We start from the raw sequence: 13,076 nt of genomic DNA on the forward strand, positions 1-13,076 counted from the left end.
AAAGGTGGGGACGAACTATATAACAATAATATAGTGCCACCAGTACGTATATATGGTGACAAGTGATGATGATGATAATATATAATAATAATAATGATAATAATAATAATTGAGTGAAAGTATATATATCATACAAGCAATAATTAATTGAGTGATAATATAAAATAGCATTGTCTGCTTTTGCAAGAAAAAAAAAATATAATTATCTTACAATAAATGCCCTTAAATTCCCATTACTATTTTTGGAGTGGTAGGAAATATAGCAGCAAGTGACAACTAAACGACAAAAACATACATTCCGGGCTTGCTAGAAGAGAGAAGAGAGCACTAAAGTTGTGTTGGTCCACCGCAATGCTACTATTTCATCTACTGTTACTACATCATATATAGATTCTACATGCTTCTACCATATATCTATATGAGTATATAGATTCTACAAAGTTATTTTCTTGGAAGGATCGTGATGTTTGAAATTTGGATAGGATATAGACAATTCAATTACAATCAATCAATCAACCAATCAATATTTATTCGAATATTTATGTGCAAAATTAAATTTCAGATTAATTAATGACAACTAATTTGATGAAGTAACGCAACGAAAGTTCTTTTCAACGCATTCTGAAAGATCAAATTTGATACATTGTGCATCGGACATCCTTTTTTTCATTAATTTGGCATGCAAGATGTTTCTAACACGTGGTACTCTAGTAATTTTGCACTAACGTTTTTAATCATTTAACTTAGTTAAATATTGGAATTAATATGTGGGGAGTGGTGCTCTAGCTAGAGATTTTGCAAGGGCGTTGTAAATATGTCACATTGCATAACTCATTAACTCTGCCTTCAAATCTTATGATATGGAAAATTTGTCATATTTCCCTTTTGTTTTAGTGGAATATTCTTTTCAACAAAGGAGGTCTGGGGTCAGGCCTTTGACAGATGTTAACTACAGAACAGAGCTGCTCTGTTTGGTCATATATATCTTTCCTTGTCAAATATAAAAAGCAGATATGGTATTTGATGTTGGAATAATTAAATAAGTTCTCGGTGGAACATGATTTACATAAATATACCACTATATTGCAATTAAAAATGACATAAAAAATTAATATATAAACTCCTCTTGTGTGGTGGGGTCCGCATATTAAGTTGTATCACCATTGGACGGTGATTTATTGATGCTGACAGTGATTGCATTGCGTTATGGAATGTTGTTGGTTTTAAAAGTATATATGCAATCATTAGGGGCATGAAAAAGGATCGAATATATATATATAATGGTTAAAGATTTGATTTGATTTTCACAGCACGCAATTCTGTGATGTAGGATGAGTGGAAAGCCTTCAGAGAGGGCATGCTAATGAATTCAAAGATTTGATTTTCACAGCACGCAATCTGTCAGATTCAAGATTTAAGACAGTGATCGATGTATTCTTGTTAGAAACAAATCTCGAAGATTCAAAACCGAGCTTCAGGTTGACTGGTAACCCATTCAGCAGATCCTGCACTATCACTAAGGAGGATACTGTAGTTGCTCAGGTAAATTATGACAGCACAAAAGTTTCATAAGCTGGTTCCTATTGATATTGTACTGATACTTGCTTATTTAAAATTGGGCCAGAAACAAAACTTAATTAATGGTTAAAGATCATAAAGATCATATAAGCCGAGAGAAGTACACTGCTAGTCAGTGTTATAAAATGCGGTTTCTATGCGGTATGCGGAAAGTCACCGCATACCGCATATACAGTATACGGCCGCATATGCGGATTTTTATGCGGATTTTAAAATAAAAATTCATATATATTTAGAAGCATAATCTCACAACAAGAATAAAAATACACATATTTGTAGAACTATTTTATATCAATTATTCTCTAATATAAAAGCAACATATATATATAAGAATACACAATAACAATATCATATGCGGATCACATGCGGATCACATGCAGATCATATGCGGATCATATGCGGTTCATATGCGGTTCATATGCGGATCATATGCGGTATGCGGATCATATGCGGTATGCGGTCAAAAATTATGCGGCCGAATATGCGGCCGCATATGCGGAACCGCATATTAGACCGCATATTAATTTTCTATGCGGTTCGGAACCGCATACGCATATGCGGCCGCATAGACCGCATTTTGTTACACTGCTGCTAATAGACCAGCATTCGTATCCTCCCAGGTACCTGACTCAACACAATTGAAATGGACGGCCCAGATTTAATTTCAGCTGGTGGGTGATCGGGATGGCAGTAGGGGCAGTATTATTTGTGCTTTGAGATGCGTGCCAAGTTAAAATTTTCATTTTCGAACCGTCCGATTCAATTCTACTCAGTCAGGTACCCTGAGGGGATACGAATTTCATGTATTGGTACCATAGTGGTATGGACCGAACTCAAAAATTACTCCCTCCATCAACTTCATAATAAAGAAATGCAAATAAATAAGTTAGGATAAAGAAGTAAATTATAGACTGGAACCTTTAGTCTACATGTCTGATTTTTTTCTCTTTTATTTCTTTTGCAGACTTATCTGCTGTATAAGTTGAATAAGAGAATTTATTCACGGCGAAAATTTCGATTAACAATATATCCAAGAAACGACCATGTTCTTGTTTTAGCCATGCTCATAACATTTTTTGGGAAGAGCTGATTGACAGAAATTGTTTTTGTATAGTTGTTCAGCTGACTAGCATTCCTGGGGTGGAAATTTTTGCCACATCCATTGTTCCAATTTGATCTGCACAAATCATGTGTCTAATGGTCTTTTTACTCTGGAAACTTTTTTTGTTATATTTTGGAAATTTTTTGCTTACATTTGTTTGGAAATAGTGTAAATGTCCAAGTCATAATAACAGAAAAGTTAATGCCATACAACCATAGCATTCATAAGCTTATTATTATTTTTCTTTTTCTTTTTTTCTTTTTTTCTTTTTTTCTTTTGATTGCCACCAATTCCATTGAACCGTTAGATTAGTTTAAAATGCACACATCAGTCATTCTTATATTAAGATTTAAGCATGTAGATATCCTGATTTGCCAACGGTTTTGATTAAAAGTTGAAATTTCATATTAAGTATCGGTCCTCCGATCAAATATTATGATTATATATATCTTTATGTTTTTTTTTACGTGTAAAAGTCTAAATTTATTTAGACACGTACCTGCTACACGTATTCTTCACATGCAAATTATATCATCTTTTTGATTGGTCATGATTTCTTTCTATTTTTTAAATGTTATTTAAGGAACTTCTGAATTGATTGATAATTGATTGGTAATGTCTTCATTTATTTCTATTTTTTATATCATTTGAGGAATGTTATTTATCATTTAATATGGTATTTTGTTTGATATTTTTTATGAAAATATGTGAAAAAGATCAAAAAAGTATATGTCATTTAAATAATGTTATTTATGTGTAGATGTTATTTAATATGTCATTTAAGAAATGTTATTTGTTATTTAGTCGAATTTTTTTATTAAAATATATAATTTTGTATGAGTTTTCTTTGTTCTCTTATAATATGTTTCCGTTGCAACGCACATGCATGATACAATCGATACTGGTAAATAAAATGTGGCTAAACAGAATCTGAAAAGACATAGCATAAATTTCTTGTATTAGTCCGAGTTCTGCCCCAAAATTAAACAACTGTGCTTCTTCTTTTTTCTCGGTTTCGTAGAGCCTAAACTAGTTAGAATCCATTTATCCTTGTTCTTGTAAATCTCACTTGAGAAACTAAAAGAAGCAGAAATGAACTAATTTCAGTCTAGCTGGTACCAGTATTCTACCAGTTGGTACACACGGATACAAGTGATATGGTATGAAAACATGGTCTGTGGATCCTGGTTAATTGTTAATACAAAAAGAGCAACACCTGCTATGTAAAGATTGAGGGACCACTGGAAAGTCAAATTGATATAAGATTGGAATTTGGATAAGTATATGGAGATATCTGTTCCAAAATTCAACTTCATACTTAAAAAGAACGAGTAAACTGTGTCAATTCTCTCCAATCTCCATCAAACTTGAGTCTTTTTACTTGACTATCCTTTCCTTCTTAGGCCAAGCTTTTTCCTTGATAGGATAAAAATTCCTGAAAAGTCCACACATATTTTGCCAAGTGTCTGGTGAACTTACATTGCTGATACTTTCAGAGTTACCAGTAAGCAACAATCGAGGCCAATTTCAGTATTTTAAGATGACGATGCTTTAAAAAAGGGGCCAGTCGGTTACAGGTATGCTTCATTGATTGAAACTTGGTATTTTTAGGAATATCATCTATAACATTTAATGGGAAAAGAAAAAAAAACATGCAATGATGGCGCAAAAAGGCCCACTCAGTCGTATATGTGCAATTTGAGTTTCATATTAAACCCAATTTGGTTTCAGTAAGAACATTGCCAGTGAATAAACCCCCAGCTGTTCCTCAGATTACCTCAGTTGCCAAATAAACACCGAAAGGGCGAAGGAAAAACCCTTTAAAGAAGTTTTAAAAAAAAGTATTTAATTTCATCTGATATCAGTACCAGTATGTGCCATCCCAGCTCAGGTAAAATTGAAAGCTTTAGGGACCACTTGGAAGTCAAAAATATAACAATACAAGTTTGAGAAGGCAGTGCAGATGTCTAAATCAAATTTTCATGACCATTTTAAAATAAAATTCATAAATCATGTAACTTTTCCATCAAAACCGTGTTACTTTTATTCCATCCAGCCTCCCCGTTGGAAGCAATCTTTTTTTCAGAGAATATCCTTTAATGATAGTGAAATTCAATTCCTTCCAAGTCTACAAATTTTATGGCAGGTCTTGTTCACTTTAGATAAGTGTTATTTTCAAATTTAAAAGATAAGTACATAATTGTCATGGTATGAGGCCAACTGGGTACTTTGAAAAAAAAAATGATTTTTGGTTTCTATCAACTTCATGGAAATTTAAGTCAATTCAATTTGATTGAAATTCTCTTTGACGTAAATGTAAAGATGCTTATAGCCAAGGAAGTCCCTAATACAAATTAAATTGACAAGGTATCTGATACTGGTTATGAAAAGATCGGCAGCTATTTAAAGTAGGAAAGAATTAGTATATAATTAACTTTTGGGTGTGTCAATTACTATAGGAAGCTAGATAATTAGACAATTACTTTCAACTTGCTAGTTTCGTCAAATTAATGTTATGTCAAATAAATCATTTGTCAAAATTAAATTATCTACTCTGGGCATTTCATAATGCAATGGTTTGTATTTCTACTCAGCACCAATTTGACTTATTTTTCTTTTACTGGCATTTTTTTTCTTGCATGTTTCATTGCCATGTAACATGTTATAATTTTATAATTACAGGTCATGTATATATTTACAATAAAGAACACAACACCTATCTCAACCAATTCCCCGGGCTCCTCCGAATTCAGATCCAGTACACCCAATACTGAACCGAGTGGATTGTTTGTTTTCATTTTGCACAAATCTCAAAATAGAACCCCCCCCCCCCCCCCCCCCCACACACACACACACACACACATACACAAACCCAATCAAAATAAATAAATAAATTATAAAAAAACAAATTATAGCTATTGTACCAGCAACATGTATAAAATTACATGTAGCGTACCAGTGAAGCAGTCAGGAATTAATTTCTATTAGGAAATATACCAGTCCAACTAATCATATATATTCAAAACTTATGAATAATAAGAAGTGAATTCATCTCTACTTATAAATCGGCATCATATATGATATATCAATACCTGATTAAGGTTCCCTACTATAACATCAGTTTCAAGTTGAAATATATTAACTAGAAGTTACAACATATATTCATATAAATTTGACTGATATCGTAATCCTTCCAACACCTTTAATTGCTGGTTTATTCGAAAGATCAAAGAAAAAGAAAAACGTGTGTCGGTTATGCCAGTATATTAGTACGTATGACATTATATTTATAAATATTTTCTCTTTGGTTTTAATTACCTAAATTGAGAAAGATAAAGCAAATCAAGTTTGGCTGGTTACCTTGAATCTATGCAAAAATTTTGTGCTCATCCATTAACAAGATGGGGTTATGCTGGGTGGAAAAGATGGGCACATGAAAAACCATCACATCCATATATCCATCCATCCTTCAACCTTAATATATATACACGGCGCATACATACATATACATATACATATACATATACATATATGGATGCCTAGCTACTATTTTCAAGCAAAGAAATTTCCAATGAAATGCATGGAGGAGATAGTAATGCACGTGCCCTGCTTCTCCACCTTGCAAACCACACCACACCTCACCTAACCCTTCTCTCTCTCTCTCTCTCTCTCTTATTTTTGTGAAACCTCCTTGACAGTGCCAAGGAGGACATTTCTCTCCCTCGCTCTTGATCACAAAGATTTCCAGCAAGGTTTAGTTTCAGTTTTAAGAGTCTTCAGTCTCTAAACTTCTATATATGTGCATATGTATATATAAACCGGCCGTACATCTTTGACATCCATAGTAGCCTTTTGACCTAATCACAATAACAATATTCTTTTGTATAGGATATTTTTTTTTGAAGATGTTCAAATGCCTCCATTTTTTGTGCCTCCACCATGTCTCTATTTTTTAGAACTCTAATAATTCAAAATTTAAACCTTAAAAGTCAAAATAAAACCGTTGGATATGATCTACATCATTTTATCTATGCACGTGTAAAAAATTATGACATTTTAATTTTATTTGGGTAGTCATCAAGAGCTTGTAAAAAATGCACTAATGTTGATAATTTCTAGACGTTGATTTTTGAACTTATTGATTCACATAAAAATAAAATTGAAATGTGATAATTTTTTATGAGCACATAGAAAAAATAATATAGATCACATCTAATAGTTTTATTTTAAGTTTTAAGTTTTAAATTTTGAGTTATTAAAGTTTTAAAAAATAGAGGCATGATGGAGGCACAAAAAATGGAGGCATTTGAACCCTCCTTTTTTTTTTTTATAAGGTGAGTTACTTTAAATGTTTACTAACAATTTTATTGATAAAGAAATATATTTATAATCGGTCAAATGACAGTAACTCCTAAATCTATTTTTTATTCTCATGAAAGCCATTAAACTACTCTAATATTCTAATCTATTTAAATTACTCTAATACCTTAATTCTCATCTCACTCTACGACCGGATCCGCTTCTTCGATCGCCGCTGCGCTTCGACAATGATCGGATCTACTCATCATCGTGCTCCAATCGAGATGTCAATCACCCTAACGCCATCTCGTTCAATGACCAGATTTGTTTCTTCGACTGTTGTCACGCTCTGATAACGATTATATCTACTCACTGTCACGCTCCAATCAAGATGATGATCACCCTAACACCATCTCGTTCTATGATTGAATCTGCTTCTTCGACCACCGCCGCATTCCAACAACGATTAGGTCTACTCACCGTCGCACTCTAATTGAGATGGAGACTCTACGCTACGAGCTCCGATGATACCGTCCACTCGACTCCCATTCCTCCCATCTCTCTTATTCTCCTCTCCACTCGAGAAGATAGAACCAAGAGAAAGAGAAGGTATTGTATCATGAATAAAGACTACAAGAAATACGAAGAATGGGGTTGAATAGAGAGAGATAGGAGGAGTTAAGTGGCGGCTATCAAAACCCTAGTTTTGAGGAATCGCCCAAAATTAGCTTCTGGAAGAGCGGAAAAATCCATTCGCTCGCATAAGTTGTGTTTTTGTATATGATATTAAATAGCTAAATAACTTGATCTTTAACCTAGCTTTACTCGGAAAAAAAAAAATTGTCTTGTGGCCTCTTTATTTTTTGCTATTACTGGATAAATTTTCTACCATATGCTACGGATAGAATATATTTGCCGCAATATATACCATGCTTTACCTATTCATGCATATAGATGGCATACTAGAGGCATATACAAATAGGGTAATTAATAATTATACCGCACATCATCAGGTACTTTTTATAATGTTATTGAAACTAAAAGGTTAAATTAAATAAACAGATTTTTCATCATTCAATAGAACGTATATCAAATTTGAGTTGATTAAATCATTAAATATCATTCTATTGCATGGCTTTTCTATATACGGTAAATATGAAAAAACTAAAAATAATTTATTATACTAGAACCACCCATGCATCCAGATTTACTTGAGCCTAAGGTCTCGATCGGTTATTAATTTGCTTCGGTGAGATAGTTGTAGTATTTAATGGCATTCATAAAAGCATTTTGCGATCGAGGATATAATAATTACTCCCGTACTAAACCCATACAATTCTATCAGTGAGATTTGACTTCTCATTCTCTCCAATTGTCGGTAAAAGCTACTGAAGAATGTCGTCATATATAAATATATATGATAACAAGGATCAATATTTAGACGAACCATAAGTCAGGAACATTAAATGTGCAATTGTAATTGTCAAGCTATATATATATATATATATATATATATATATATATATATATATATATAGAGTAAAGCTAGGGTGTGATGTGCTCACCAAGAGAGTTTGGTGAGCACAACTCTAAAAGTTCATCGGATTGACTTCAAACGTAAAATTCAAACCGTTGAAATCCATGTGCTTCATGAGTGATGCATGTGCATGCAAAATTTTGAAAGTTTTGAGTTTATGTGCTACACAGTCAAGCGGGCAAAGAAATAATAAAAATTGACTATATAAAACAACTTATAAATTAACTTAATAAAATGTTCATTTCTTTGACCGCTTGACCGTGTAGCACATAAACTCAAAACTTTCAAAATTTTGCATGCACATGCATCACTCATGAAGCACATGGATTTCAACGGTTTGGATTTTACGTTTGAAGTCGATCCAATGAACTTTTGGAGTTGTGCTCACCAAACTCTCTTGGTGAGCACATCACACCCTAGCTTTGCTCTGTATATATATATATATATATATATATACAGAGCAAAGCTAGGGTGTGATGTGCTCACCAAGAGAGTTTGGTGAGCACAATTCCAAAAGTATATGATAAAATTTTGAAGGGTTAGACAAAATCAGATCTTGAGAGTTGTTGGTGAATCAGATATGCACTTGTATTTATGGATCAAAGATAAAATAGAGTAGTCAAAAGGAGATGTTAATTCCTAAAAAATTACTTCAATCCGCTTTGATTCTTATTTTGGTTTGATGTTGGTTTTCAGTTATTGTAAGAGGATTTATAATTCTATCACAGTGACTGGCGCTTTCGCGGTTCAGCCACACTACTAATCAAGTCTTCCCGTTAAGGCTTGACTTGAGAAGTGCAAGGAGATCTGTAATTAGCGCAAAGTCACAACCTTCACTTGACTAGGTCCCTCGGCTGATCCTATAGGGTGTCCCATGGTAAGGCAAGGTAATGCGACATTTGTCTGCAAATGCCGAGACTCCCATGTATACTTTTGTGGATCCGACTATTAGCTTCTTCGGTTAAGATCTCCCCCAACAGTCTAGTATTTTTATTCACCCTTTTTCGATTTGGTTAATCTAATGTGACTAACTTTCATGTTTTGCCATCACAGTGGTGGTCTAAAATAACAAGCAAAACCGAGAGAGATTGAACATAAAGCACAAAGATATCAAACTACAAAAAACTAAACAATGATCAAACACAAAATATATATTAAAGCATCACGAGTAACATGGTTTATAGCCTAGCCTTAAGAAAAGATGTTTAGCAGTGGAGCGACATGTTCTCATTCTTCACAACTAAACTATACAAGAGGAATACAAAGTAGATCTAAGATTGCCTTCTTCTTCAGTTCAAATGGTATATATAAGAGTGAGGGGGCGTCTGGAGATGAGTTAGAGTCCAATGGATCTGATCTGGATACAGCTCGAGTAGTTATTCACCAAGGGGCACCTACTGTTATGGACCATATGAGGTGGTACGGTTCGTAACCATACAGTTAATCGCTGGATTTGGCTATCTCCTGGTCCGTAACAGGCATCACCGTATCAGTCGATGCAGTTTGTAACAAAACCCTAGAACCAATGTTGTGCTTTTCCGATCAACTCGATTTTTGCTTCATATGATGTAAAATAGCCCCAAAAGATGGTTTCTTTATCAAAACATAAATTCGAGCAATGGTAAGTTAATTCAATAATAAATTAAACATAAATGTGAGAAAACAAGACAAAATATAAGCCAAAACTGTACGTAATTTCGTCACAAATATGTCTTAATCAACGACTTGTAACTAATATTCAATTGCTCATTACAAATGAGACTTAAAATCATAATTGGTTGTGTTGAGATCACACATCAGACTGTTGATTTAGATGTCACGTTGAAGATTTAGGTGAAATTTTCAATTTTAATTAGCAAGATTTTTAAAAAATTAAAAGTGCCAAGTCTTTTCACATAATAAAAAAATAAAATAAAATAATAATAATAATAATAATAATAATTGAGTGAAAGTAAATATATCATACAAGAAATAATTAATTGAGTGATAATATAAAATATTGGCAGCTTTTGCAAGAAAAAAAATTAATTATCTTATAATAAATGCCCTTAAATTCCCATTACTATTTTTGGAGTGGTAGGAAATAAAGCAGCAAGTGACAACTAAACGACAAAAACATGCACTCCGTTCTTGCTAGAAGAGAAGAGAGCACTAAATTTGTGTTGGTCCACCGCAATGCTGGCAACATGCAATCTACTATTTCATCTACTGTTACTACATTATATATAGATTCTACATGCTTCTACCAACCTTTCAAAGATATATATATATATATATATATATATATATAGATTCTACAAAGTTATTTTCTCGGAAGGATCGTGATGTTTGAAATTTGGATAGGATATAGACAATTCAATTACAATCAATCAACCAACACTAGTACAAAAAATACATTCACTGACTGTTGAAATACCCCTATGCCGACTGTTATAGCGGCGTCAGTAAAACCGGCGCCAGTGAAAGTTTCTTTTACTGACTCGCTTAAAAACAGTCAGTGTTGATCAAAGAGTCAGTGTTGAGCACCAACACTGACTCTTTCCCAAAGCGTCGGTGTTGATATAAATTTTTTGGCATGGTTCTATTTATATTTGGGCTAGCCTCCATATTTTTGCTAGCCATATATATTACTATACGACAATCATTGACATTAAATAAAATATCATGCAAAATAATGTAGACAACATAATCAAAAGACAACGCAATTTAATAACATAACATATTGATTTACAAAAAATCACACTATAGAAAAATTTACATAACACATTAACAAAATATGCATTTGAAATAAACTGTAACAAAATATGCATTTCCTGTCAGAGCGACTCAGCTCTCTTTCTTCTTTGATATCACCTTTGCCTTGAAAAATCTCCTCTGGTGCTAGCATTGCCACATCCGAAACTGCAAATAGATCTCACCTAAATTAAAAATCTCCTCTGGTGCTAGCTTTATACCTGACGCCTGCCTTCCCATGCCGACCATCTTAAGTAAATCAAAGATCTGTACAAAGGTAGAACAAAACTTATAAATATTAAATAGTTATACAGGACATAGCAAGAACTGTACACCTGGAAGTATTAGATGTGTCCCATGTTGTCCCTACATTTCTAACTCTAAACATAGTTGTAATATAAAATAGATTGTAATGAACAATGATCTGCAATTTTATTTTAGAAAAATGTACCTTCAACTTGCTGGGTCTTTGATGGGTTCAAAATACGTATTCAGGAACTACACTACCTCATGATCTGTACATTACAATCTATTGTTATTTAATAAAAGAGTCAGTGTAGTGTGAGCAACACTGGTGCTTTGCTTAAAATAGTCGGTGATTAAGGGTCAGTGAAGGGGTTTTTTGTACTAGTGCAATCAATATTTATTCGAATATTTATGTGCAAAATTAAATTTCAGATATAAATATATGACCACTAATTTGATGAAGTAACGCAATGAAAGTTCTTTTCAACGCTTTCTGAAAGATCAAATTTGATACATTGTCCATCGGACATACCTTTCTTCATTAATTTCGGCTCAAATAATTTGACATGCAAGATGAACGTTTTTAATCATTTAACTTAGTTAAATATTGGAATATGTGGGGAGTGGTGCTCTAGCTAGTGATTTTGCAAGGGCGTTGTAAATATGTCACATTGCATAACTTTGCCTTCAAATCTTATGATATATATGGAATTTGTCATATTTCCCTTTTGTTTTAGTGGAATGTTCTTTTCAACAAAGGAGTCTGGGATCGGGCCTTTTCAACAAAAGAAGAGTGCTTTTGCCTAGAAAATAAGCGTTGATTCTGAACAAAAAGTCTATCTTGATATACGTTATGCATTAGTATTTCAAAAGAAATTAGTACTGAAGGAGCAAAAAGAATTGTGCAAATATAAGAAATTGCTCTCTCTAAAGATAGGTCCTAACAGTTGCTGCACTAAAGGAATAGAAGCATGGTGCAATGTGCTTACAAATATTCGATCATTATCGCTTGCAAGATGCAAAATTAAGAAGCTACACGATAACATTGAAAACCTAAAGCACCTTCAGTTTCTGGATATTTCTTGCACAAATAATCAAACATTTCCAGAGTTTATTTGTTATACGTCATGCATCAGTATTTCAAAAGAAATTATTACTGACAGAGCAAAAAGAATTGTGCAAATATAAGAAATTGTTTTCTCTAAAGGTAGGTCCTAACAGTTGCTGCACTAAAGGAATAGAAGCATGGTGCAATGTGCTTACAAATATTCAATCAATATCGCTTGCAAGATGCAAAATTAAGAAGCTACCCGATAACATTGGAAACCTAAAGCACCTTCAGTTTCTGGATATTTCTGGCACAAATATTCAAACATTGCCAGAGTTTATTTGTTATACGTCATGCATCAGTATTTCAAAAGAAATTATTACCGATGGAGCAAAAGGAATTGTGCAAATATAAGAAATTCCTTTCTCTAAAGGTAGGTCCTAATAGTTGCTACACTAAAGGAATAGAAGCATGGTGCAATGTGCTTACAAATATTCGATCATTATCGCTTGCAAGATGCAAAATTAAGAAGC

Source organism: Carex rostrata, chromosome 21 (genome assembly GCF_964058835.1).
Source record: "Carex rostrata chromosome 21, lpCarRost1.2, whole genome shotgun sequence".
Classification (NCBI taxonomy): Eukaryota; Viridiplantae; Streptophyta; class Magnoliopsida; order Poales; family Cyperaceae; genus Carex; species Carex rostrata.